The 6,321-nt window shown below is 48.7% G+C and overlaps 1 protein-coding gene across 1 annotated transcript in view; it reads right to left on the bottom strand.

Annotated features, from left to right (window-relative positions):
- Nucleotides 1-6,321, bottom strand: part of CEACAM19 (carcinoembryonic antigen-related cell adhesion molecule 19) — a 27,079-nt gene that overhangs the window by 14,407 nt on the left and 6,351 nt on the right. Inside the window, exon 2 of the mRNA XM_011975067.1 lies at nt 1,685-2,047. The gene's annotated coding sequence lies outside the window, so the exon portion shown is untranslated. The remainder of the gene's footprint in view (nt 1-1,684; nt 2,048-6,321) is intronic.

Genomic DNA, 6,321 nt, shown 5'->3' with positions numbered 1-6,321 from the left:
GCTCACTGTAGCCTCCAACTCCTGGGCTCAAGCAATCCTTCTATCTCAGCCTCCTGAGTAGCTGGGACCACAGTTGTACACTAACATCCCTGGCTAATTTTTTTTATGTTTTGTAGAGATGGGATCTCACTATGTTGCCCCAGGCTGGTGTTGAACTCCTGGGCTCAAGTGAACCTCCTACCTTGGCTTCCCAAAGTACTGGGATTACAGCTGTGACCCACCACACCTGGCTTAGCCTAGTTTATAAAAAGCATTCTCCGTTCATTCCAGCATACACTCCCAGTGCCCAGTCGTGGGTCCTGGGTGATGTTGGTGACACAGTGATGATTGAGACCATCTCTGCTCTGCCCTCTGTCCACAGTAGGGCACACAGTCCTGTAGGGTGTGGTGGGCAGACCCCTGTCACACAATTATGATCCAGGGTGATCAGGGCTGAGATGGAGGAGCCCAGAAGTCTGGGAGAACCCAAGGAGACACACCTCATTCAACCTGAGGGCTAGGGAGGGCTTCCTGCGGGAGGGGGCATCTGAGCTGAGACCTGGAGTGAGAGTAGAAATGAGGCAGATGATGGGGTGAGGCAGCGTGAGGTGCACCAGGCAGCATAAACAGCAATGTAAGGATGTGGAGGCTGAGATAGTCATCAAGGCATATTGAGGAGGTTGCAATATCTTGGGTGAGTGGAGGCAGGAAGGAGGGCGTGGGGCATGTGTGTGTAAGGCTGGGAGGTGGGAGAGATCAACTATGCTCTGTTGGTTGGATCAACAGAGCTTGGGTGATGGAGGGTCTAGTGTTATGCTGTTTAATATCATAGCTATTAGTCATATTTAAATATAAATTTAGGCCAGGCACAGGTGACTCACACTTGTAATCCTACCCCTCTGAGAGGCTGAGGTGGGAAGACTGCTTGAGCCCAGGAATTTGAGACCAGGCTGGGCAACATAGTAGGACCCCATCTTTACAGACAAAGAAATTTAAAAAATTAGGTAGGCTTGGTGGCTTTCAACTGTAGTTCCAGTTACTCAGAAGGCTGAGGCAGGAGGATTGCTGAGCCTGGGAGGTCGAGGCTGCAGTGAACTTTGATCATGACACTGCACTTCAGCCTGGGTGACAGAGTGAGACCCTGTCTCAAAAAAAAATACTGAATAGGCCAGGTGTGGTGGCTCATGCCTGTAATCCTAGCACTTTGGGAGGCAGAGGCAGGCAGATCACTTGAGGTCAGGAGTTTGAGACCAGTCTGGGCAACAGGATGAAACGCTGTCTCCACTAAAAATACAAACATTAGCTGGCCGTGGTGGCGCACATCTGTAATCCCAGCTACTTGGGAGGCTGAGGCAGGAGAATCGCTTGAACCTGACAGGTGGAGGTTATAGTGAGCTGAGATTGTGCCACTGTACTCCAGCCTGGGCAACAGAGCAAGACTCCATCTCCAAAAAAAAAAAAAAATTGAAAAAAAAATATATATAGGTAAAAGTGTATATATGTGTATAAATATGTATACATAAATGTATATACATGTGTATATATATTCAAAGTAAAATTAACTGCATTAAAAAATGCAGTTCCTCAAACTAGCCACTTTCAAGTGCTCACTAGCCTCATGTGATCAGTGGCTACTCCACTGAACTGCACAGATGGAGAACGTTTTCATCATCTGTGAAAGTTCTGTTCGGGAGCGAGAGCTGACCTTGGGAGCCGAGGCAGGCGGTGCCAGGCATTTCTACCCGGTGAGGTCCATCAGGAAGAGACAGCTAGGTCGGGGTGTGGCGTACCCATAGCACTTTGTGTGTGTCTGAGTGTTCCGGACACACGTCTTCAGCTTGTCAGGGGTGATGTATCTTCTAGAGGCCTCAGGTTAAGGCAGATCAGGAATCTTGACGTTAAACTGCCTTGAAGGATGGAGCGGTCCGGCTATAGACTGAATGGCTGCAGACTCCAGGGCAGCTCTGCCATGAGCTGGTGAGTCTGGCTGAAAACCTGGTTCTACCCGCATTTGGCTGGGGGATTTTGTGGCAAATGGCTTCACCTCTTTGGGCCTCAGCTTCCTCCGCTGGAGAATGGGGATAAGCATCACCACTTCACAGGGATGTTGGGAGAACTGGATGCAAGAGGCCCGGCAAACAAGCAACAAATGCCTGTCATTGTTATTATTATTATTGCTGTTGACCTTGTCTTTGGACTTGCCCCATCTCCCACATTGCCCCCACCCCTTGTGACCCTGCTCAAGAGAAGTGTGTTTTCCCTGGAGGGATTTCCAATCCTCCACAGCCTCAATGTTCCTTAATGCCAGGAAGATTTCATGCTGGGTTCATGGGGTCAGAGTACCCTCAGAATCCACCTTCAATCCTTTTTTTTTTTTTTTTTTGAGACAAATTCTCACTCTCTCCCCCAGGCTGTAGTGCAGTGGCACGATCTCAGCTCACTGCAACCTCCGCCTCCCGGGTTCAAGCAATTCTCCCGCCTCAGCCTCCCTAATAGCTGGGACTATAGGCACGCGCCACCACGACCGGCTTATTTTTGTATTTCTAGTAGAGACGAGGTTTCACCATGCTGGCCAGGCTGGTCTGGAATTCCTGACCTCAGGTGATCCACCCACCTCGGCCTCCCAAAGTGTTGGGGTAACAGGCGTGAGCCACCGTGCCCGGCCCATTCAATCCTTCCTGCAGTTTTGTAGTTTCCTTGGTCTGTCTCCTGGAGAGAGGTTGTTGCAAACCCAGCAGTTATTTCCAGGCATGGATTAAGCAAAGCCAGCTATTCTGGATTTTCCGGTGGCTGGATTCTACTCCCCCTCTGTCTACTTCCCTCCCTCCCTCCCTCCCTCCCCCTCTCTCTCTCTCTTCACCCTTTCAAACAAGGACTTCGATTCCTTTTGTATTATTAAAAGAAGAGTCAAGGTTTAATGCAGAACTTTTAGTCAGTACTTAAAAGAGAATACAATTCAAACATGTTACAACAACCCAGACAGAAGTAGTCACTGCTGGTAACAGAGGTCTAGACTTCCATCCTGTCCTGCAGCCTTCATCCGGGCCTCTCCCCAGGCCCAGAGGGCAGGTCGCGATTGGTCCAGCCATCCAGGCGGTCCTATTCTTTCGGCCAGGGATTGGTTAAGCGGCGGGCAGCGCTGGTGAATGAGACCAGAAGAGACGCTGCTGGGTGAGGTTTCTGCTGCTGGGTGAGGTTTCTCGTTCCTACAAAGGCTCACCCAGGTAGGGATGGGCAGCTTCTCTGGGTCTGAGTCTGGATGTGATGCCTGGAATGCAGCAGCCATCTTGGCACCGGAGGGTGATGCCAATATGTGGAGGAAAGCAGAACAAACAGCAGAACAGCAGAACTGGGCCCTGCATGCCGTGCCCGGAGTTGAGCCAGACAATCCAGTCTTTTTTTTTTTTTTTTGAAGACGGAGTCTCACTCTTGTCACCCAGGTTGGAGTGCAGTGACTCGATCATGGCTTACTGCACCCTCCACCTCCCGGGTTCAAGGGATTCTCCCACCTCAGCCTCTTGAGTAGCTGAGATTACAAGCATGCATGACACGTCTGGCTAATTTTTTTTGTAGAGACAGGGTTTCACTATGGGCTAGTCTTGAACTCCTTACCTCAAGTGATCCACCCGCTGCAGCCTCCCATTACAGGCGTGAGTCACTGCGCCCAGCCCATAATTTTTTTTAAAAAGTTAGATTTCAGTAGCATAGGCATTTTCACCACAAGCAATCAGTAACCCAGAGGCTTCTGGGACCTCACAGCTCCTCAAGGTGAGATCATATCGACATGAAAAGATTCCCGACTCCCATGCAGGAGCAATGCGGAGGGAGGGTGTCCAGTGTTTTAGCCCCTTTATGATCTCCGTTATACCCCGCCCCCCACCAAGACTCTGATATGGATAGTTGCGGTTTTCTTAACCTTACTATAAGTTTATAGAACATCTATACCAAAATTCTGGGCCTACTCTCCATTCCTGGCTCTGTGGATCCCAAGGATGCCCCCTTCCTCCAGAAAGAGGTCATCACCTATGTCGCTGGTGGGAACAGAACTCAGCACAACTTCTGGGAGGGTTCATTTGTCAATATCTATCACAATGACAAGAAACAAACTCTTTGGCCCAGCAATTCCACCTCCAGGAGTGTGTCCTACACTCAGGTGTCGACATGAGCTAAATGACAGTGTGCATTGGCCAGGCATGGGGGCTTATGCCTATAAATCCCAGTATTTTAGGAGGCCGAGGCGGGAGGACTGTTTGAGCCCAGGAGTTTGAGACCAGCCTGGGCAAGATGGCAAGATTCCTGTCTCTAAAATAAATAAATAAATAAATAATTAAAATAAATGACAGCGTCTAAAGTTATTCACCACAACATTGTAATAGTAAAAGGCTGGAAATGATACAAACGCCTGTCCTTAGGGGCCTCGTTAAAAGAGCCCTGTAAATCCCTCCCATGGAATATGAGGTGGCTGTAGAACAACTAAGGTTGTAAGAACAACAACTCTGAATTACCAGAAACTGAGCAACAAAAGTAAGGTCCAGGGCGGGCACGGTGGCTCACATCTGTAATCCCAGCACTTTGGGAGGCCGAGGCAGGAGAAGCACTTAAGCCCAGGAGTTTCAGACCAGCCTAGGCAACATAGTGAGATGCCCATCTCTACAAAAATTTTTTAAAAATTTAGCCAGGTGGGGTGGTGCCCACCTATAGTCCCAGCTATTCTGGAGGCTGAGATGGAAGGATCGTGTGAGCCCAGCAGGTCTAGGCTGAAATGAGCCATGATCACGCCACTGCACTCCAGTCTGGGAAACAAAGTGAGACTCTGTTTCTAAAATACACAAACAAATAATAAATAAAATGTACTATTCAATGGTTTTGCAATTAATTTTCTAAAATTGTGGTTAAAAAGAGATAACAGAAAATTTGCCATTTTAGCTATTTTTGAGTGTATGACTCAGTGGCATTCATTACATTCATAGTGTTGTGTAAAACTGGATATCCACATGTAAAAGAATGGAGCTGGACCATTACACTCTAAACACAAATTAGAACGGATCCCTCATGTCTTTTTATAACTTTCAGTTTTGGGAAGTTTCTGTACTATCTAATTTTTAAAAATTAGCTTGGCATGGTGAGGGACACCTGTGGTCCCAGCTACTTGGGAGGCTGAGGTGGGAGGATTGCTTGAGCTCCGGAGTTAGAGGCTACAATGAGCTATGATCATGCCACTGCACTCCAGCCTGGGTGACAGCAGACACTGCCTCTTAAAAAATTTTTTTGGAGAGGAAAAAAAAAACAAAAAAAGACAGGCTGTTCCTAAGGTGCCTGGGAATCCTAGCCCTCACAGCCTTCTTCATTTAGCGTCTTGCTTCCATGCCTCCGGTTCCATCCCATGTGGTGATGGTACACATGAAACCCGTCTCCTCCTTCATTTCCACAAGAGACCCCATCGCACACAGCCACTGGAGGTACAATAAATAAGTTTTAATGAGATTTTGGGCGCTGGAGAAAGACAAGGAGCTTATGTGCCACCAAAGCAACCAATGTTCCTTTGTCTCCCCAACTCTGTGGGGTCCCACTGGCCTCATCACCCCTTGAACCCTTTGCCCCTGCCATCCTGCTGGTTTGTATCTCTTCCCCACACTTCTCTGTTCCCCACTCTTCCATCTCTGTCCACAGCAGATCCTCCGTCCCGCTTATTTTCTCTTGCAGAGCAGCTCAGGCTTTGTATTCTCATTTAGCATCTTGGCCCAAGGTCTTTTCTCCCTCAAGGTATTTTCCCAAACAGTTTTCTTTATAAGAGGAATTCTGGTGTCTGCCCTCAAGATCATAGACCTTTTTAAAGTAAACTTATCAGTTGCATCTGAGCAGCTTGGCCTCCTGGGTCTTGGGTCGCATCCATCTTGGTCCTACAGGAGCGTGTCCTGAGCAACTGCAGTGCCGCCTCCCCCTGCATCCCCTCCCCCTGGAGCTGGAAATAGCATTTGCTTCTTTTGTGGGTTATTTCCTGCCAGTCCCAGCTTGCTGGCTGCAGATGCTGGCCAAAAGTGGCGGCAGCTGACTACCTTCTTCAAGTTCATGTCCAGTAGTTGTCTCTGCTCCTTGGACACGCCACAGGCAGCTGCTTGCGGCCTGAGTTGCAGCCTCTGGTGACCAGGGTCAGCGGCTATTTCTTGTAACCACAGAAGTCTGACGGATACAGAGAATTGGAAGCTCAAGGCCAGAGGCCAAATTTTTACCAAAATTCTCTGGTGGTCCACACCCTTCTGTGTGGTCTGCTATGCAGTAGAGGCTTAACCTTGCCCAAACAAAGATGAGGCCCTTTATCCTCAGCTCCTGGGCATTCATCTC

This window comes from Mandrillus leucophaeus, unplaced genomic scaffold (assembly GCF_000951045.1).
Source record: "Mandrillus leucophaeus isolate KB7577 unplaced genomic scaffold, Mleu.le_1.0 Scaffold151, whole genome shotgun sequence".
Classification (NCBI taxonomy): domain Eukaryota; kingdom Metazoa; phylum Chordata; class Mammalia; order Primates; family Cercopithecidae; genus Mandrillus; species Mandrillus leucophaeus.
The sequence above is the reverse complement of the archived record's forward strand: the minus strand, read 5'-3'. Positions and strand labels throughout refer to the sequence as shown.